Here is a 22,145-nt window from a genome sequence, read left to right on the forward strand (position 1 = left end):
CTGCTGTAAACCAATTATAGGAAACTTGCTGTGGACAAAGCAGGGGCAGGGACTGGAAATCACCTAAGGGAGCGGCAGTGGGAGAACAGAAGGTTCCTTTCTGTTCCCCCTCCTTGCACCAAGCTGGATTGCCCCGAGCCACCTCAGGCGGACCCTGGGACTATCTGAGAGCTGCAGAAAGTAAGTCATTAATTCACTGGACGGACGGTGTGCCTGGCGCTGTGCTAGGTGTTAGGACCACACAAGGAGGGCTGACAATGCTTTTCCTCCCCCATCTCCTGAGGGTCGTTTTCAGGAAAGGGAGAATTAAGCAAAATGTGATAGGAACTGGACAGGGGAAGAAGTGGCGGGGCACGACTGACTATGGGCAGGGGCCGGGGGCAGGGGGGAGGGAGCTGATGTAACTGCTTCGTCCTGGGTAGGGTGGAGGAGACCCCTGAAGTCCAGGGCAGCTTCACTCCAGAGAGAAGATTTTTATAAGATAAATAAGGACAAGGGAGCGAAGTTGGGCTGCTGGCCGATGGATGGGGCAGAGGCAGAGAGAAGAAGAGGCTGGGCATCTGTGGTGCCAGAGTCCAGGGCATCTAGGACGAGGCTGGCCGTGTCACAGGCACGCCCAGGCGGGGGTGCCAGGTTCCTCCAGTGGAACCTCAAAAAGGAGCCAGGCCCCGTCCAGATCCACAAAACCAAGGGACAGGCCAGAGGCCATCACTGGGACGTGGGTGTGAAAAGAACCACCTTGGAAGTGAAAATATCAAAATGGTTTTTGGGAAATCAGATTCTCTGGGCTGAGTCTCAGCGCTGAGTGCTGCTTTTGCCTAAGTCACGCAAATAAAGGAGCGCACTCACCTAAAGCTCTGAGGGACAGCGCCGCCTGCCCTCCCAGAGGGCGAGGAGGGGGCGGGGCAGGCACAGGGGGACTGGGGCAGGTGTCCTGCAGGCCGGTGCCCAGAAGACTGCGGTCACAGGACTTCCCGCTCAAGGCGAAGCTCCCACTGTGGGAAAGACGGCAATGCCCTGCGTGGGAAAGATGGCGACACCCTGCATCCCAGCAGTGTTCCCTTTCGGACAGCAAGAAAACAAAGAGCAGGCCATTCTGGGGGTTTTGCTTGCCTTTCACGCTCTCTTGTCTACTCTCTCCAAAACCGCTTTCCTCCTCACCTACCCCCTTCTTTGCTGGGCCTGGTGAAAGCATGACAAAGAAAAATGCCCGCACGGACCTTGTTCTCCCGATTCAATCAAGGCTCTCGAAGCTTCTGTCTTGCTCTTCACAGCAGTTCGCACCGATACAGGTTCCCCCCAAGATCGATGGGGCCCCTCGGCCCTGTGGACAGCAGCATCCTGGCGTGGTTTTCCAGATGGAAGAACTGCGGCCGTGGCTGTGCACCCAGCAGAGCCTGCAAGCTCCTGGGGCCACCGCCTCGGCCACAGGTCCGGGCCACCCTTCTCTCAGACACCCACCTCCATTGCCACCAGCACCGCTGCCAGGGGATTTTTCAACCAGGCTACAGGCTGATGGGGCCCGCCCAGCTCACGAGAGAGGAAACCGAGGCTGGGGGACTTCCCAGTGGCCCAGCCCAAGGCTGTGAGAGCAGATGAGAGCTGGCGGGAGAATTCCCCTGCTGGGTTCCGGGCTGCTCCATCATGTCTCCCCTTTACCAGGGGGCAGTGGACTCCCGGGGCACAGGAAGCCGCATTTATAAACAGCCTGGAGAAGTCCAAAGCGTGGGCTAGGGCCCCCCAGAGAAGCCAACAGGCGCTCCTTTCCCCCATCACCTCCCCCTGCGGCTGGCACACAACTGGAAATCACAGCTTCAATGCAAGCAGGTGCCAAGCTTGCATTTCACACTCAGGAGCAAGTACCAGGCACCTAGACCTACCTGGTGCCATCTGGAGTCACCTGCAAACTGTGGTCAATGACACTGGGGCTCCAACCTGCACGAAGGGGAGAAATGCTAAGCAACTAAGGGGTTAGGAAGCTGGGCCTCTGATCATCTTTATTTGTAAGAAAAGCTCTTTGAATGTATCAATTGGTGATAATAACTGTTAAGTTTTGGTGAGTACTGTGCTTTGATGAGATCTCTTTCATTTAACCTCACTGAAGCCCAGAAAGTAGGCACGGAGAGGTTGAGTACCTTGCCCATGGCATCCAGCCAGTAAGCAGTAGAGCTGGGATTTGAACTCAGCACCAAAGCCCATGCTACAAATTCCTCTTTAGGCCACTGAGCAAAGCTGGGCTTCAAGGCAGAAGTCATAAGATGATGCCCCATTTCCTCACTCAAAGATGTTTTCCAGCATGGACAAGAGAAAAATGCTACTTATCCAGGATGATGTTCCAGAAGGAGCAGGCTGTGCACTCCCAGAGGCCAGGGCCAGATCTGATTCTCCTGTGCATCCTAGCACCTGCCTGGAGCAAAGCAGATGCTCACAAAGCACCTGCTGACTCCTGGCTCAGCCACAGGCAGACAACGAAGGCCAACACAGCTATGGACATCCATGGGTTCTAGTTCCCCGTCTGTAAAATAAGGATGACAAGGCAGCCCCCCACCCCCATGTATGATTAGAGGCCGTATGGGTAGCCTGGCACCCAGGAGGTGCTCAGCTAACAACAGCGGTCGGGGCCAGCATTGTGGCACAGCTGTTCTGCTTCCCAACCCGGCTCCCTACAATTGCACCAGGGAGCCTGGGAAAACAGGGGAAGATGGCCCAAGTATTCGGGCCCCTACCGCCCATATGGGAGACCCAGATGGAGTTCTAGGCTACTGGCTTCAGCCTGGTCCAGCTCTGGCCATTGCAGCCATTTAGGGAGTGAACCAGGGGCAGAAGATCTATCTCTCTCTCTCTCAACTCTGCCTTTCAAATAAGTTAAATAATTCCTTAAAAAAAAGGGTGGGGGGGGAGCAATAGCTGTCAAAACTGTTCTTCAAAACCAAGAGTGGGATGAGGATAGACAGCCTTGTACTAGTTCCTGTCTAAAAACAGGATGGGGCAAAAAAGGAGATGACTCAAAGTATTGTCCTGGCTGTTTTTCCAGGAGCCACCTTTTGTTTTAGAACTGCAGGGGCTCTGAGCTTTTCAGCATCCCAAGAGAGGAGAATCCGGGGACTACTTCCTTTACGCTACACTTCGATGGGTGTTTCCCTCAGTTCTCCCCCAAAGGAGAAGTTGTGCAGCTGGCGACACTCTCCAGCAGGGCCTGTGGTCCCAGGAAGCCTGGCCCCAGCCCTAGGAGATGCAGCATGATTGGTCTAACCTATCATGATGGTTCATGCACGCTGTCAGAGACTCATTTAGGCACTGGCATAGGACAGGATTATGGCTAATGAAAAATCAGCAAAAGTCCCGTAAAAGCCTCTGGAAAGATTTTTCATTCTGGGCCAAAGGGATGCATCAATACAAACCTCCTTGTTTCTCCCCCTTGGGTATTACTATGATGGTGTGACACTTGGAGCTGTGGCAGTCATTTTGCACAAATAAGGAAAGTTGATGCAGAGACAAAGCCAACAGACTGAGAACGGCAGCAAAGAGAAGACGTAACTTGGTCCTTACTGACAAGATGGAGCCACTGCATTAACCAACCCTGCAGCACCTCTGAATTTCTTATCACATGAAATAATTAACATTGCTTACTATTCAAGCCAGTTGACCTACTGACTTCCATACTAGCACCCTGAAGTACTCTGACAAACTTGCCATCTTAGAAAGAGACTCTCTAGAAAGAAGAAATCATTAAAACGCCCTGGAAGAGGACAAAATATCCTGTGTTTTTAAGAACCCTGTGGCTTATGGTCCAACACTTCTGCAGGCCCAGGGTGAAGCCAATCACAAACACCTTAGTCCAAAAGGGAAACGTGCTTTCCTAAGGAGCAGAACAGGCCTCTGATTCCAGCGCAATCTTGGCTTCTTGATTAACAATCTCAGAAACCCAAGGAGCCACAGATCTTAGGACCCTGTATCCAGGCCGGAGCTATGGCCTGACTCGGGGAGGGTGCTGATGTCCTCCCAGCCAAGGGCCACCATGCTCCATCCTTGGTGAGCAGATCACAAAGGCTGCTATAGGATTTGGTCAGAGAAATGCAGAACTAAGAGAGTGGTCCAAGCAAACACTCACACAGCCATGAGCTGCCAAGGGTTCCACAGAGCACAAAATAGCTCCAGCTTGTCTGCTGCTTGAGTTTCACCACCAGGAGCAAGGAAAAGACAGGAAGCCAGAGGAGTGCATGAGATGGCCACTCAGTGTACCTGCTGTTCCCTGTGTGTGTCACAGGACCCGAAAGTTCTGGGTGCTGGCAGGAGATGAAGGGGGGGTCACCACTCCTGCCCTCAGGGCACTCTTGGAGAAGGGGGTTGGGTGGGTGATGTGGGAGGAGACACAGGACAACAGCCCTAGCTCCCATGAGAAGACCCCTGCCACAGTCAGGCAATACATGCCAAGGGCCAAAAAGTTTGCGCAGGAGCCGTGGGCATCGAGGAAACAGGGCAGCCATGGCCATGGGATTGGTTACAGGGTCTAAGGGACCATGCGGCTCTCAGTCCCTGTCTGCTTGTTCCCAGAGGGCCCCTCAGACCTCAGGCTCACTGCTGGCTCCTCACCATCGGATCTCTGAAACGTCATTGTGGACAGCAAAGAAATCCAGTGCATTGTCACAGGCACATTACCCAGGGCAGGGATGACTTGGGCTGAGTCCAGCCCGCACCCATGGGCTCAGGGTGGCTCTGACATTTCCACAGGGTTGTTCAAGCCACAAAGAAGAAGACTAAGCCAGAGGACTCTGAGGCCTTCAAGGTCTAAAATACTCTCAATCTGGTCCATTAGAGAAAATGCTCACCAGCGCTTCAACTGGGGGTCCACAGTGGCCAGACACCTAACCTGGATTTGTTGGAGTCTCCTTGAGGTCCTCTTGGGAAAATCTGGATGCCCTTGGCCACTCAGAGCCAGCCATGTGGCTCCTGTCTTGGTTGGCCCAGGTGTTCCAGTGTGGGAATGGCTGGGTGGTGGGCTGAGGGGTTCTCCTGTGTCTTAGAACATGCTAGGCTGTTCCCGCCTGCCCAGGCTCCCTGCTCTGGTAATGACTCACACAGGACAAACCCAGCGTGCTCCCTGCATCCTCCCCCCTCAGGGCCAGGCCTGCAAGGATGCTATGTGGATTTAGCATAGCACACAGCCCACTGGGCACATGCATCCTGTTCCAGGTAGGCTGAGCGGGTGGGGAGAAGGTAGGGGACCAGATGCCTGGAGGACTCGGGCACCCGCCAGCTCCTCATGCCTAGGAGATCACTGGCTGGGATCCTGCCCCTCTCCAGCCCTGCACTGCCCCAGTGCACCAGCACTACCTGCACTGGCAGGAAGCCCTGCCAGATCTCCATGCAGAGGCCAAACATCTATTCTAGGGCCCCTTATCACCACGGAACAGAAGCTGCAAAGACAGCCAACCCTCTTACGTATTCCAAATGTGACTCTGACCATGTGGGCTTCTGCTGCAGTCTTCCAGCTGGCCCACAGCCCAAGCAGCAACAGACAGAGGCAGCTATTCTATCAGCTCAGAGAAAACACTTTCATAATCAATGAAACTCATTATATTGGAGTACCAGGCCCTGCCAATGCACAATTGAAATCACCACTTCAAAGCAATTTGTTATATAATTACCAGGTCTTCCATGATTATGACACTCCCTGAAGAAGCAGAAGGAATTTGGGAGAAGAGAGGCAAAGGGACACCCAGTGGCCCTGGACACGTGGCCACAGGTGTTCTGTGATGAGAGCAGCAGGGGATGGCTCTGTTGGAGGCGCCGCTGGCTCCTCTGCTGTTCTGGCTTGAGGGAGACATTATTAACCTAAGTGCACACAGAGAAATGTTTTCATTTTTGGCAAAATGTTAGCCTTTGAAGAACGTCTCTTCCAAATAGTAACGAGAATGCATTTTGTACTGGAAAAACGACACACTTCCTAAAGAGAAATAAGTGTGCTTTCCTGAAGTGAGTGGTGTCTGATGCGAACTTTGCCAAAGAGAATGCTTTCTGCTTAAAAGGCAGAGTGACGGAAAGACAGAAAAGCAGAGAATCTTCGATCTACCGGTTTCCTCCCCAGATGCCACAACAGTCAAAGCAGGGCCAGGCTGAAGCCCTTCATCCGGGTTTCCCATGTGGGCGGCAGAGCCCCCACACTCTTAGGCTATCATCTGTTGTCTCCCAGGATGTGTTCACAGGAGCTGGATCAGAAGCTTAGCAGCCAGTACTCAAGCCAGGACGGTGATATGGGGTGCGGGCATTGTAAGTGGCCATTGAAGCCTTGCCCCTGAACCATTTGTATTTGTTAGGAGAGAAACCCCAATGGCCATGGAGTTGGGCAGGTAACGTAAGTGAGGGAAGTGGACAGGTCCAAGTCAGCAGGAGATTGTGGCACCCGCAACGAGCTGAAGAGCGCTTCTCTCTAAAGGCGGAAGCCACTGCTCAACCCTTGTGCAAGAATGCTGCCAGGTCATGTAATTTTTTTTGAAGAATTATTTTATTTATTTGAAAGATAGAATTACAGAGAGAGGTAGAGCCAGAGAGAGAGAGAGAGGTCTTCCATTCCGCTGGTTCACTCCCCAAATGACCGCAATGGGCCAGAGCTGAGCTGATCCAAACCCAGGAGCTTCTTCCCGGTCTCCCACACAGGTGCAGGGGCCGAAACACTTGGGCCATCTTCTACTGCTTTCCCAGGCCATAGCAGAGAGCTGGATCAGAAGAGGAGCAGCCGGGACTCGAACTGGCACCCATATGGGATACCTGCGCTGTAGGCTGGGGCTTTAACCCACTGCACCACAGTGCCGGCCCCAGGTCATCTAATTTTTTTAACTAAAGTTAGAAATGCAGATTATATGTTTGATATCCCATATTTGCATACGGATTCATTTTTTAGAATTGCAAAGGCCGAACAAAACCCATCAGCAGAGCATGTGTCCACAGTCTCTTGTCTGTATAAACCCTGATGCTGATCTCCTTTGGATGGTAGGAACCAGAGCCAGTCCTGTCTCAAGCTGGCTTCCCTCGAAGCAGATGCTGAGACAGGCTGCGAGGCGAGGATGGTCACTAGGCAGGCACACCTGTGCCAAGAAGGGGGTTGAAGCAGGTCTGGCAGAAGGACAAGGCAAAAGGTGAGGCAGGCTGGGCAGCGCTTCTGCCAAGTTGGCAGAAAAGCCCAGGCCAAGTATCACCTATTAGGCTGTCCCCAGGGTGGCCAAAGTGGTTGGACTTCTGCAACCCCCCTTGAACAGTCATCTGGCACAGTAGTCCTGGAGGTATTTGACCTTGGCCAGGGCAGCTCTCAGCAGCGGAGACTGCCAAGTGCTGGAGGCTGTTTGTGGATCTTTCTAAAAGGAAGACCTTGGCATATGGACAGTGGCTCCTATACCCACTGCCGTTACACATAAACACGGACACATGGACACGGCGTAACGGGATTGATCAAGCGCATCACGGGGGCCTAGGATGCCTTCTGAAAGCAGTCTGAAGGAAGGAAACAAACTGACGGCCACAAAGTCTGGGAGTTAACCCCAGGACTCACACTTGCTTTCCTGCTTGATTGTTCTCCGTTCTCGAAAATACAGAGAGTGACCTTTCTCTTCAGTAGCTCTGTGGTACAGAAAAGAAAATACTGTGAAAGTTCTTGAGAAAGTTACAAACACGTCACAAACGTCTGTGAGCGGTCTTTGTTGTAGTTTCAGTTTTTAAATTGCTTTATTGATTGACACAAACTATAGATAATTCACACAGACCTCTCTGAGTTTAGGATGAAAAGTATGCACCTGTGAAACTGTCACCGCCCGAAGCACATCCATCATTTCCCAAAGCATGCCCCTCCCTCTACCAGACTCTGCCACTGTGGACTGGGTTGCGGGGTATGTGGGGAGCAACTGGGAGCAACTCGGACTAGACTAAGTTACTGGAATTAAGACTTATTCTATGCATCTGCTCTCCCACAATATGGCGCTGAGAAGGGAGAAGCAGCTTCTACACAGCTGCCTCCAGTTCAACCAATAAACAGCAGGACCTGCTCCTGATTGGAGGAGAGCAGCGTACTCGGCGTGTGGGCAGCCAAGTTGGGATTGGTGGAGGAGGACTATAAAGGAGGAGAGAGAAAACATGCACCAGGACCATCTAAGGGGAACACCTGTGCAGCCCCCGGGAGAGCCGGCCGGCGGTGTGCCGCTCCCCCGCGGAAGTGGGGAATGTGGCAGGGGGAACCGCCCTTCCACGGAGGTGGAAGGGTCGGTAGCCCACCCGGGAAGAACCAGCAGCAAACCCGGGGAGGGCCAAGCAGACAGAAGAACAGCGCAGGGTCCTGTGTCGTTCCTCCACGAAGACGGGGAGCGACATAATGGTGCCGTGACTCGGATATGAAGCCTAGGCAGGGTTTAGTGTTGTTCCTCCATGAAGAGGGGGAGCGACAGGGGTATTTGTTTTCCGGAAAGAACATTTAACACAAGATCTCTCTAACCAAATTTTGAGCATACGATGCAGTACCATCAGCTGTAGGCACTCTGCTGTACAGCATTCATGGCATACGCAGGACATCCCTACCTGGCATAACTGAAAAGCTGTACCCTTCAAACGTCACCAGCCCCAGCTGACAGCCAACACTCTACTGTGAGTGTGACCGGTGTGCATTCCCGTATAAAGAAGCCACACAGTACGTGTCCCTCTGTCTCTGGCTTATCTCGCTGAACACAGCACCCTCCAGGTCCATCCATGGTATTGCAAGTGGACTGCTTCCCTTCTAAGGCTGAAGAATACTGTATCACATGCATGAGAACATGCCACAACTCCAGGGCATGTCCAGGTCTCAGCCGGTATAAATAATGCCGCAATGGACATGGGAGTGGAGATACTGCTTCTAGATCCTGATTTCAATTCCTTTAGCAATCTCTCTCTTTCTTAAAAATAATAATAGCCATCCTATGATGTGATGTGGGCTCTCACTGAGGTTTTGATGTGTATTTCTCTGTTGATTAGGGATACTGCACATGTTGTCATATATATGTTGGGCTTTTGTATGTCTTGGAAAAATCTCTCTTCAGACCTTTTGATTGAGTTATTTGGGGTTTTTTGTTGTTCAGTTGTGTGAGTTCCTTGTATGATTTGGATGCTAATCCGTTATCAGATCTATTTGCTCCCATTCTGTTAGTAACTTTTTTTGCTGTGCACAGTCTATTTGTTTTCTGTCGGATGTAGTATCGCTTATTTAGCTTTGCTTTCCTTGCCTGTGATTTAGTGTCACACCCAAAAAACTACTGCTAACACCAACAGCATGGAGCTTTTCCCTATGCTTTCAGCTAGGTATTTTATAGTTTAGGGTTCTATGTTTAAGTCTTTAATCCAATTTTTATAAATATTTGCTTATTTATTTGAAAGGCAAAGCAACAGAAAGAAAGAAGGAGAGAGAGAGAGGAAGCATTGGAGGGGAACGGAAGAGGGAGAGAGACAGGAAAGGATCTTCCCTTGGCTGCTTCACTCCCCAAATGCCCACAACAGCCTGGTTTGGCCCAGGCCACAGCCAGGAGCCAGGAAATTGACCCTGGTCTCCGCATGGGTGGCAAGAGACCAAACACCTGGGTCGTCTTCGGTTGCCTTCCCAAGCATGTTAGCAGGAAGCTGAATCAGAAGCAAAAGAGCTAACACTCAAACCCATGCTCCAATGTGGGATGCTGGCATTAACCCACTATGGCACAATGCCAGGCCCCTTTAATCCATTTTGAGTTGGTTCTTGTGTTTGGTGTAAGACAGGAGCCCAATTTTCATTCCTTTGCATGTGGATATCCAGTTATCCCAACTCCGTTCATTGAAGAGCTATCCTTTTCCCAGTGTGTATTTCTGGCATTCTTATTAAGAATTAATTGGCCCAGGGTCAGCGCTGAGGTGTAGTAGGTAAAGCCTCTGTCTGCAACACTAGCATCCCATGTGGATACGCGTTCAAGTCACAGCAGCTCCACTTCCAATCCAGCTCCATACTAATGCTCCTGGGAAAAGCAGCAGCAGATGGCCCAAGTGCTTGGTCCCCTGCTATCCATGTGGGAAACCTGGAGGGAGCTCCTGGCTTTGACATGGCCCAGTACTAATCATTGTAGTGCTCTGGAGAGTGAACCAACAGATGGAAGACTTCTCTCTCTATATATATATATGTGTGTGTGTGTGTGTGTGTGTGCATGTTTTGGCATGATTAATTCTTCTGCTCTGTGTGCACAGGATATAGTTCCATTTCTTTGTGTCTAATTTCTTTCATCAATGCTTCACAGTTTTTGGTGTACAGATAGATCTTTTTATTTTTTTTTTTTTTTTTTTTTTTTTTTTTGACAGGCAGAGTGGACAGTGAGAGAGAGAGACAGAGAGAAAGGTCTTCCTTTGCCATTGGTTCACCCTCCAATGGCCGCTGTGGCCGGCGCACCACGCTGATCCGATGGCAGGAGCCAGGTACTTGTCCTGGTCTCCCATGGGGTGCAGGGCCCAAGGACTTGGGCCATCCTCCACTGCACTCCCTGGCCACAGCAGAGAGCTGGCCTGGAAGAGGGGCAACCGGGACAGAATCCGGCGCCCCGACCGGGACTAGAACCCGGTGTGCCGGCGCCGCTAGGCGGAGGATTAGCCTAGTGAGCCACGGCGCCGGCAATCTTTTTATTTTTTTGACAGGCAGAGTTAGTGAGAGAGAGACAGAGAAAAAGGTCTTCCTTCTTTTCTGTTAGTTCACCCCCTAAATGGCTGCTATGGCCAGCGCTGCGCCGATCCAAAGCCAGGAGCCAGGTGCCTCCTCCTGGTCTCCCACGCGGGCGCAGGGCCCAAGGACCTGGGCCATCCTCCACTGCCTTCCCAGGCCACAGCAGAGAGCTGGACTGGAAGAGGAGCAATTGGGACAGAACCCGGGGCCCCAGCTGGGACTAGAACCCGGGGTGCCGGCGCTGCAGGCAGAGGATTAGCCAGTAAGCCACGGTGCTGGCCCAGATAGATCTTTTACCTCCTTGGTTAACTTTATGTCTAAGTATTTTATCTTTGTGCTACTATTCTAAGTGGGACTATTTTCTAAATTTCTTTTTTTTTACATAGTTCATCATCAGCACAAAGAACCCCAGCTGATGTTTGTATATTGGTTTTGCATCCTACAACCTCACTGAACTCATTTATTCGTTCCCACAGTGTTGCCACACAGTCTTCTGGTTTTTCTAGACTGACTTTGGGTGTGATTTGCCCCCCACAGAGTCAGTGTGCTGGAGGTTTTGTCCTCAGTGTAGATGTGTTAAGGTGGTGGGCCCTTTAAGAGGGGGGGAGGCTAGGAGAAGGTGACCAGGTCATTTGGGAAGCTGCCCTCAGAAGGAAGGACTAATGTTGGTCCCATGGAATGAGAGTTCTCAGGAAAGCAAGCTGTTATGATGAGTGGGCTTAGGGTGGACATTCAGCCTCGTGGTCAAGATGCCATTTAAGATAGGCGTAGCCAATAGGCTAATCCTCCGCCTAGCGGCGCCGGCACACCAGGTTCTAGTCCCGGTCAGGGCGCCGGATTCTGTCCCGGTTGCCCCTCTTCCAGGCCAGCTCTCTGCTATGGCCTGGGAGTGCAGTGGAGGATGGCCCAAGTACTTGGGCCCTGCACCCCATGGGAGACCAGGAGAAGCACCTGGCTCCTGCCATCGGATCAGCGCGGTGCGCCCGCCGCAGCGCGCTGGCCGCGGCGGCCATTGGAGGGTGAACCAATGGCAAAGGAAGACCTTTCTCTCTGTCTCTCTCTCTCACTGTCCACTCTACCTGTCAAAAAATAAATTAGAAAAAAATAAACCTCTAAAAAAAATTTAAAAAGGCACAGCCCACATCAAAGCACCTGGATTTGATACCTGGCTCCAGGCCCTGACTCCAGCATCCTGCCAATACTCACCTAGGAGGCAGTGGTAATGGCTCAAGAAAATTGAGTTCCTGCCACCCACAGGGAGACCTGGATTGAGATCCTGATACCAGGCTCAGCCCAGCCCATGTAAACATGTAGGGAGTAAGCCAGTATATTGAAACTCTCTCTCTCTGTCTCTCAAAAACTTGCGCAGAGTTACAGAGAAAGGACAGACAGAAAGAAATATTTTTCATCCACTGGTTTAATCCCCAAATGGCCACAACAGTCAGGGCTGGGTCAGGCTGAAGCCAGGAACCAAGAGCTTCATTCTAGGTGTCCAGGGGTTTCAGGGACCCAAGTTCTTGGGCTACCCTCTGCTGATTTCCCAGGTGTATTTGGAGGGGAGCTGGATGGGAAGAGGAGCAGCCAGGACTCAAACTGGCACACATATGGGATGCCAGAGTCACAGGTGGTGGCTTTACCCACTACATCACAATGCTGACACCTAAAATATTTTTTTAAGTTAAAAGAGGGGTAGGTGTTGTGGTGTAGCGAGTTAAGCTGCCGCCTGCAGCGCCGACATCCCATATGAGCACCAGTTCATGTCCCAGCTGCTCTACTTTTTTTTTTTAAAGATCTATTTATTATTTGAAAGTCAGAGCCACACAGAGAGAGAAAACCAGTACCCATATGGTTCTGAACCTCTAGAACCATGAGGGAAATAAACCTCTTTTCTTTATGAAGTACTTAGCCTCGGGTATTTTGTTACATCGAAAGGAAATGGACTACGGCAGGTCCCATGGTCTGCAATTGGCAGCCAGAGACAAGGCAGAGCAAGGTGGGGCCAAATAAGACTGTGGTCATCTCCCAGTAGAGACACCAGTAAGAATGGCTGTTTGTGCTTCAAGTCACCGTCCCGAGAGCCAAGGAAGCCAGGTAACAGACCACAGTGCCTGACTTCAGTATAATAAAAATAGACAAAAGACCTTGAAGAAGGAAGGAAGGAAAGAGTCACTACATCACTCCCTCCCTCAGCCTCATGGAGACAGATGTCCCTTGCTTAGGGACCAAGAGGAAATAAAGGCCAGATTTTAGGCTTGAAACCCAATACCAGGTCTGCTATGGTGAAATCAAGAGTCAGACAGGGCCCCACTGCCTCTGCCCCCAGGCCAGTACCTGTCCACCCAGGCTTGGGGTGGGGGTGGGGGGTGGAGAGGGCGGCTCCCTTGACCTCTGGCAGACAACAGAGAAGATTGTAGCCAATGAGGTGTAAGGCGAGGAAGTGACCTCTGCCTCCAAGCTCAGAGCTGAGCTGCCAGGTGAGACCCAGAACTAGATAAAGCCCAAGGCCTCTTATCTGTGGTACTCACAGGTACAGCCTCTAGATCCACCCCAGGTACAGCCTCTAGATCCACCCCAGCATCAGACAAAGACCCGCACCCTGGTGGGAGGGATGGGTGTTTCAGCCTGCATCGCCCCAACCCCTCCCAGGCTTCAGGATCTGCAAGACAGGACAGGGCCCTGCTGCTGTGAGACTCAGGTGCAATCCAGGTTGCTGGTGGAGTAGGCAATCCAGCGACTGCCTTCACCACCCCTCCCCCAACTGTGGGCAGGCAGCAAAGACCCAGGCTCCAGTTGTGGTGACAAGGGGCACCAAAGTGAGCACACGTCATGGATCTTGTAAAACCATCACTGAGCAATTATTGCCAGTCACTGTCCCCAGGCTGGTGCCTGCAGGTGGAGCCCCCGGACCTGCCCCACTCTCAAGAAGAGACCTATAGCCCTAGTCAATTGGACTTAAACTCTAGCCTGCAACTCCTGTGGTTGGTTGCAGGCCTCAGGCTGCAAGTCTACCCCAGCAGCAGACAGCCCATAGCAAAGTGGGCCTATTCCATGCTGCTCTGGTCTTGAGGGGCTGTAGGCTCTGAGATCTAGCATTGCAGCCTAGGTGGCCACAGGACTACTCGATCTGCTCCTCCCCCAACACTAGGCAGCATAGTGTGTAGAGAGTAGTTGTATGCTTCGAGAAGGAAAAGGTAGATGGGTGCCAAGACACTGCATAGAAGTCTGGGGCTAGCACCATGGGGACTCTCATGTATCTGCTGAACTTTAGGCCAGCACTACCACAACCACAACCACATTCCCATCAATGCAGGTACCCAAGCAACCCCTCCAGGAATCCAGGGTAGTGCTCCCACAACCCCAGCCCTAGGGGACTGAGGACTGGTGCACCCAAGACCTCATAGTCTGCCCCATTGGCTGCTAATGAGACCTACACAGTCTTGCTGGATGTGAGAGGAGTACCCCACACCTTCACTGTCACTTCTGACAATCACTATGGAAGCAGATACAGGGAGAGACTTTACTATAGCATCCAATTGGACATAAAGCCAAATGGCCTAGCAAACAGACTCCAAAAACACATCTTCAGGAACAAGCCTTTTACCATGCAAACTACTCGTTAGAAGTAATGGAAGCGAGTAACCCACCTGATGTTTAAATACTGGTGTAGGGATATAGGAATGCCCTCAAAGAGACACTATACTGCTTACATAACACATGACAAAGTAGAAGAGATGGATAAAATGTCTAGTAAAGAATTCAAGGAGCCAGCGCTGTGGTGTAGTAGTTAAAGCCATCACCTGAAGTGCCGGCATCCCACATGGGCACTGATTCATGTCCTGGCTCCTCGACTTCCAATCCAGCTCTCTGCTATGGCCTGGAAAAGCAGCAGAGGATGGCAAGACCCAGAGGAGGCTCCTGGCTTCTGGCTTTGGATCAGCACAGCCATTGTGGCCATCCTGGGAGTGAACCAGCAGATGGAAGACTCTCTCTCTCTCTCTCTCTCTCTCCCCCTCTCTCTGCCTCTCTATAACTCTTTCAAATAAATTAATAAATCTTTCTTAAAAATTTCAAAAAAATGATTATATATATTCATATACATTCGATTATATATATTTACTCAACGTGACTCGAATACAGACAGGTGAACGAAATCAGATAAGCAATGCTTGATATGAATGAGAAATTCAGCAAAGAGAGAGCTTGAAAAACATAAGTCATGGAAATAAAGAACTCAACAAGTAAAATTTTAAAATACAGCTAAGGGGTGGACCTTGTGGCCCAGAAGTATATAAATCATTGCCTGGGACCCCCATATCCTGTGTTGGAGTGCAAGTTCTCACCCTGATAATTCTGCTTCCAATCCAGCTTCCTGCTAGTGTACCTTGGAGACAGCAAATGATGGCTCAGATGCCTTCATTTTCATCCTGCCATGCATGTGGGAGACCTGGATGGAGTTCCTGCCTCCCGGCTTCTCCCTGGCCCAGCCCTGGCTATTGCAGCCATTAGAAGAGTGAATTAACAGATGAAAGATTCTCTCTTTCTCTTTCCCTTTCACATAAATAAATAAATCTCTTAAGAAGTGGAAATACCTGGGGCTGGCACTGTGGTGAAGTGGGTAGGCCACTGCCTGTAGCACTGATAACCCATATGGATGCTGGTTCAATTCCTGGCCACTCCACCTCCAATCCAGATCCCCCACTAATGTACCTGGGAAGGCAGAGGAAGATGGCCCAAGCACTTGGGCCTCTGCTCCAATATGGGAGACCTGGAAGAAGCTCCTGGCTCCTGGCTTCAGCTTGGCCCAGCCCTGGGTGTTGCAGCCATTTGGGGAGTAAACCAGAAAATGGAATACATGTCTTGCATGCGCGCGCTCTCGCTCTCTGCCACTTCTTCTCTGTAACTCTGCCTTTCAAATAAATAAATAAATCTTTAAAAAAAAAATACAGTTGAAAGCCTCAATAACAGACTAGATCAAGGAGCAACAAAAAAAAAATGAAGGCAGATTTTAGGTATTTAGAACACAATTAAATGAACAAATACTTAAATTGTGAGAATTCCTGCTGTCAAAGAGGAGTAGAGGCCAAGAAAACCTATTCAGTTACTTAATAGCTAAAAACTTCCCTAATCTGGAGAAAGAAATGGATATCCACATACAAGAGTTCAATAGTACCCCCAGACATCACCAGAAAACATCCTCATTGCAGTACATTATTCTCAAGTTCTTGAAAGTACAACAGTATGATAGAATCATATAATTTGCAAGAGAAAAATGACAGGTCACTTAGCAGGGAACCCCTTTTGGTTTAACAGACTATGATTCAACAGAAATCATATAGGCCAGAATGGAATGGATTAATACATTCCAAGTTCTAAAAGAAAATAATTGCCAACCAAGAATCCTTTAGTAAGCAAAGTTATCTTTCATACTCAAAGGGGGAAATAAAGACTTTCCAAGACAAGCAAAAACAAGGAATTCATCAACCAGAGATTAGGCTTACCAAAGATGCTTTAGGGAGTCCTACATACAGAATCGAAAGGAAGATAGCAACTGTCATGAAAGAATGATAGAAACAGAACAAAGGATATTCAAAATAAACAAAAGAAATTTTTATGAACTTATAGGACTGGGTCATGACTTTTTAATAATAAACTTGAATGTAAATGGACTAAATTCACCAATTAAAAGATAATGATTGACTGAATGGATTAAAAAATAAGAACTGGGGCTGGCTCTGTGGCATAGCAGGTGAGGCTGTGGCCTGCAGTGCCAGCATCCCATATGGGCACCAGTTTGAGTCCCAGCTGCTCCACTTCCAATCCAGCTCTCTGCTATGGCCTGGAAAAACAGTGGAAGATGGCCCAAGTCCTTGGGCCCCTGCACCCACATGGGAGACCCGGAAGAGGCTCCTGGCTCCTGGCTTCGGATTGGCACAGCTCTGGCCATTGTGGCCAACTGGGGAGTGAACTAGCAGTCGGAGGATCTCTCTCTCTCTCTCTGCCTCTCCCTCTCTCTCTAACTCTGACTTTCAAATAAATAAATAAATCTTTAAAAAAAATTAAGAGCCAACAATATGCTCCCTAAAAGAAATTCACTTCCTCAGTGAAGACCCAGACAGACTGAAAGTTAAAAGATAGAAAAAGATAATCCATGCAAACAGAAATCAAAAGCAGGCAAGAGCAGCTATACTAATATCAGACAAAACAGAATTTAAAACAAAAACTATAAAATTAAGCAAAGACACTGTCTATGTAATGATCAAGAAAGCAATTCAATCAGGACAATTATAAATGTATATGCCACTGAACCAAACTTTACGAAATAAAGGGAAAATGGTGGGGGACTTCAACACTCCATCTTCATCACATCAAACAAATAAGCAAAGAAACATTAACATAAACCTGTACGATAAACCAAATGGACCTAAGAGACATTTACAGAACATTCCATCCAAGAGTGACAGAATCTACATTTTCACATCAGCATGTGAAACAGTCTCTAAGCTAGACAGATATTAGGCCACAAAACATGTCTCAACAAATTAAAAAAAAATCAAAATCACATGATGTATTTTTGGCCACAATGGAAAAAAAATAATAAACTCTAGTAGGCATATAAACCATGGAGAATGAACAATATGTTCCTGATTGAACAATGGGTCATTGAAGAAATCAAAAGAGAAATTTAAAAATTCATTGAAACAAATTAAAATAGAAACACAGCATAGCAAACTTAAGGGACACAGTGAAAGCAATAGTACTAAGAGGCAAGTTTATAGCAATAACTACTTACATATGAAAACTAAAAAGACATTAAGTAAACAACAATGTATCTCAAAGACGGGGTGGGGGGGGACAAATCAAACCCAAAGTTAGCAGAAAGGAAGAAAAGATTAGAGCAGAAACAGAAACTATTCTAATAAAGGAAATAGAAACTAAAGAATTACAGATTAGTTAAAGTAAGAGTTGATTTTTTGAAAAGATAAAACTGATCAAACTTTAGCTAAACTAAAAAAGAAAAAAGCGATGACTTAAAAAATATAATCAGATATGAAAAAGAAGCTACTACTGTGGTGGAATGAGAAGGCCATGCCAAGGTGGCCGCTGGCAAGCGAGCATCAGTTACTCAGGAATGGCTTTGAAACCCACCTAGCAACGGAGCCTGCCTGGCAACAGGCTGTGATTTGTTGGGGCATAGACCGTCCCTTGACCAGATTGGCTGCTCTTGGCTATATAAGATGTTGTACCAACTGAAATAAATGAGTCTGCGGGCTGCTCACCTCAAGCCTGCTTTCACCCGGCTCCCGGGATCTGTGTGGTGACTCCCCGCCTCTTGCCCCCACCACGCTCCTCCTCTCAGAAAGGAATCCACTGCAACATTGTTGAGAAATCAACTGCAACATATTACAATTAGCACCACTGAAATACTAAGGGCCATTAGGGACTATTATGAACAACTATATGTTAATTAATTGGAAAATATAGGGGAAAATGAGTAAATTTCTGATTATATGCAGCTCACCAAAACTGAACCCTGGAGACATAAAAAACCAGAACAGACCAATAGAGAGTAATGCAACTGAATTAGTAATCAAAATCTCACAACAAAGAAAAACCTGGGCCAGATGCCTTCACTACCACTGCAGAAAACTGAGAGAGTGACCCCTTCCAAACTTATCTACAAGGCTAGGATTACCAAAACCAGATAAGAACACAATAAAAAAAGAAAATTATAGCCCTGATGAACATAGATGTGGAAAGTTTCAACAAAACACTAGCAAATTGAAACCGACAGCATATCAAAGTAGGATTTATCCTACATATCAATAAACTTAATATATCCCATCAACAAAATGAAGAATAAATATCATATGATCATGTCAATGTGAGATTTATTACAGAAAAAAATCCAATAAAATTAAACATCCATTCATGTTAAAAAAAAACACTGAAAAAATTAGGTATATAAGGGACATACAACATAATGAAGTCTAAATATGACAAATGCACAGATAACAGCATATTGATAGGGAAAAGCTGAAAACATTTCCACTAAGATCTGGAACGAGATAATGATCTTATAAAATAGAGTATTGGACATCTTAGAGCCATTAATCAAGAGAAAGAAACAAAAAACATACAAACAGGAAAGAAGGAAGTCAAACTCTGTTTTCAAATGATATGAATATGAATGAAATGGCACTCCACCAAGACACTATTAGAACAGACGAACAAATTCAGTAAAGTTGCAGGATACAAAATCAACATACAAAAATCAGTAACATTTTTTATAAAGATTTTATGTATCTATTTGAAAGTCAGAGTGATGGGGCAGGGTGGGAGGGGTGCAGACAGAGAGAGAGAGAATGACAGACAGAAAAATAAAGATCTTCCATCCAATGGTTCCCTCCCCAAATGGCTGCAACAGCCGTTGCTTGGCCATGCCAAAGCCAGGAGCCCAGAGCTTTCTCTTGTTCTCCCACGCAGGTGCAGGGGCCCAAGCACTTGGGCCATCTTCCACTGCTTCTCCAGGAGTGTTAGCAGGGAATTGGACCAGAAGTGGAGCAGCCAGGACTTACACCACGGAATGCCAGTGTCGCAGATGACGGTATAACCTGCTGCACCACAGCACTGCCCCAATCAGTAGCAGTTTAAAAAACTAATAACAAACTCATTGAAAAGGAAATTATAAGAGCAATTCTATTAACAATAGCTACAAAAAATTTAAATGACTTGGAAAAATTTTACCCTAGGATGTGAAGAATGTCTATAATGAAAATTACAAAACACTGAAGAAATTGAGTAAGACATCAAAAAATGGAAAGAGCTCCTGTGCTGATAGATTTGAATAATTAATATTATTAAAACATCTCTGTAACTCCCACCAAATTACATTTTCAACATAATCTGCATCGAAATACCAATGACATTCTATATGGAACTAGAAAAAAAAACTAAAATTCATATGGAAACATAAAAGACCCTGAATAGGCAAATCTGAATTGGATAAAAAGAACAAAGCTAGAGGCATCACAATATCTCATTTTTTTTTTTTTTTTGACAGGCAGAGTGGACAGTGAGAGAGAGAGACAGAGAGAGAAAGGTCTTCCTTTGCCGCTGGTTCACCCTCCAATGGCCGCCGCTGCAGCCGGCGCACCGCGCTGATCCTGGCAGGAGCCAGGAGCCAGGTGCTTTTCCTGGTCTCCCATGGGGTGCAGGGCCCAAGCACCTGGGCCATCCTCCACTGCACTCCCTGGCCATAGCAGAGAGCTGGCCTGGAAGAGGGGCAACCGGGACAGAATCCGGCGCCCCAACCGGGACTAGAACCTGGTGTGCCGGCGCCGCAAGGTGGAGGATTAGCCTATTGAGCCACGGCGCCGGCTACAATATCTCATTTCAAGACATACTACATAACCACTGCAACCAAAGCAGCATGGTACTGGTATAAAACAGACACATAGACCAATGGAAAACAACAGAATCTTAGAAATTATTCCATGTATTTACAGCCAACTGGTTCTAGACAAAGTTGCTAAAAACATTCACTAGAAAGCTATACTCCGGCCAGTGCCGCAGCTCACTAGGCTAATCCTCTGCCTTGCGGCGCCGGCACACCAGGTTCTAGTCCCGGTCAGGGCGCAGGATTCTGCCCCAGTTGCCCCTCTTCCAGGCCAGCTCTCTGCTGTGGCCCGGGAGTGCAGTGGAGGATGGCCCAAGTACTTGGGCCCTGCACCCCATGGGAGACCAGGATAAGTACCCGGCTCCTGCCATCGATCAGCGTGCTGCGCCGGCCGCAGCGCGCCGGCCGCGGCGGCCATAGGAGGGTGAACCAACGGCAAAGGGAGACTTTTCTCTCTGTCTCTCTCTCTCACTGTCCACTCTGCCTGTCAAAAAAATCAAAATAAATAAAAACAATTAAAAAAGAAAGCTATACTCGTCAATAAATTGTTCTGGGCCAGGGCTGGCATTGTGGTGTAGTGGGCTAAGCTACCACCTGCAGTGCTGGCATCCCATATGGGTGCTGGTTTGCATCCTGACTGCACCACTCTGATCCAGCTCCCTGCTAATGCACCTGGGAAGGCAGTGGAAGATGGCCCAAGTGCTTGGGCCTTTGCACCTATGTGGGAGACCTGCAAGAAACTCCTAGCTCCTGGCTTTGGCCTGGCCCAGCCCCAGCCATCTCGGCCATTTGGGGAGTGAACCAGTAGATGGAAGACCTCTCTCTACCACTACCTGCCCCCTCCTCCTCCCTCTTTCTCCCCCCACCCCATAACTCTGTCTTTCAAATAAATAAATTAAATCTTTAAAAAATAAGTTGTTCTGGGAAAACTGGATATCCATACACAGAAGATTCAAACTAAACCTCCCCCCTCATCTTTAAAAATAAAAATAAAACCTCAAAATTGATCAAAGATTTAAATGCAAAACCTGAAACTTTGACGCTTCTAGAAGAAAACATAGGGAAAACCCTTCAAGACATCGGTATGAGCAATGATTTTTTTTAATAAGATCTCAAAAGCACAGGCAACAAAAGCAAAACTAGACGAATGGGACTGTATCAAACTAAGAAGCTTCTGCACCATGAAAAAAATAATCAACAGAATAATGAGACAACTGATAGAATGGAAGAAAATATTTGCAAACTAAATGCATGTGACAAAGGATTAATATACAGAATATATATATATAAGGAATTCAAAGAATTCAACAATGATAAAGCAAATAATCCAGTTAAGAAACAAGTAAAGAATCTGACTAGACATAGAGAAAATACAAACAGCCAGTAAATACATTTTAAAAAATGCTCCATATCTCTAGCCATCAGGGAAATACACACATGAAAACCACAATGAGATATCATATCACCCCAGTTAGCACATCAATTACCAAAACAACAAAATATAACAAATATTAGAGAGGATGTGGAGAAAAGAAAACTCTTATACTCTGTTATTAAGAATGCAAATTAGTACAACCATTATGGAGAACTCAAAAAACTAAACATAAGTTTACCATATGACCCAACTATATCAATTCTGAATATATAGATAGGTAGCTATCTCCAGCATTGTATATATGTATCTCTAGATACATATGTGTGTGTGTGTGTGTGTGTGTGTGTGTGTATCCAGACTAACCAAAAAGGAGTGAAGTAAACCTATGAAAGGGATGCCTGTCCTCCGTGTTCATTGAAGAAGTATTTACAATAACCAAGATATGGAAGCAACCTAAATGTTCATCAGTGAATGAATTAGTAAAGAAAACATGGTATATATCCACAATGGAATGCTATTCAGTCACAAAATAATGAAATCCTGACATTTATAGCAAAATGGATGGAACTGGAAATAAGCCGGACACAAAAATAAAAATAATATACATTTTCTCTCATATATGGAAATTTAAAGAAAACAAAAAGAGTAGATCTGGACTTCCAATAATGTCTAGCAGAGGATGG

At 47.8% G+C, this 22,145-nt stretch overlaps 2 long non-coding RNA genes across 3 annotated transcripts in view; both read right to left on the bottom strand.

Moving 5' to 3' along the window:
• LOC138849181 (uncharacterized) overlaps positions 1-1,726 on the bottom strand; it is a 76,840-nt gene extending 75,114 nt beyond the window's left edge. Inside the window, exon 1 of the long non-coding RNA XR_011387601.2 lies at positions 1,221-1,726. This is a non-coding gene — a long non-coding RNA (uncharacterized LOC138849181). The remainder of the gene's footprint in view (positions 1-1,220) is intronic.
• Positions 1,727-6,526: 4,800 nt separating this feature from the next.
• Positions 6,527-22,145, bottom strand: part of LOC149127454 (uncharacterized) — an 88,327-nt gene continuing 72,708 nt past the window's right edge. Inside the window, exons 2-3 of one of the 2 annotated variants that reach the window (XR_016231211.1) lie at positions 7,547-7,614; positions 6,527-6,716 (exon numbers count right to left, since the gene is read on the bottom strand). This is a non-coding gene — a long non-coding RNA (uncharacterized LOC149127454). The other variant, XR_016231212.1, reaches the window with a different exon arrangement.

Source organism: Oryctolagus cuniculus, chromosome 3 (genome assembly GCF_051225735.1).
Source record: "Oryctolagus cuniculus isolate XC-2025 breed Fujian yellow rabbit chromosome 3, ASM5122573v1, whole genome shotgun sequence".
In the NCBI taxonomy this organism is placed as follows: domain Eukaryota; kingdom Metazoa; phylum Chordata; class Mammalia; order Lagomorpha; family Leporidae; genus Oryctolagus; species Oryctolagus cuniculus.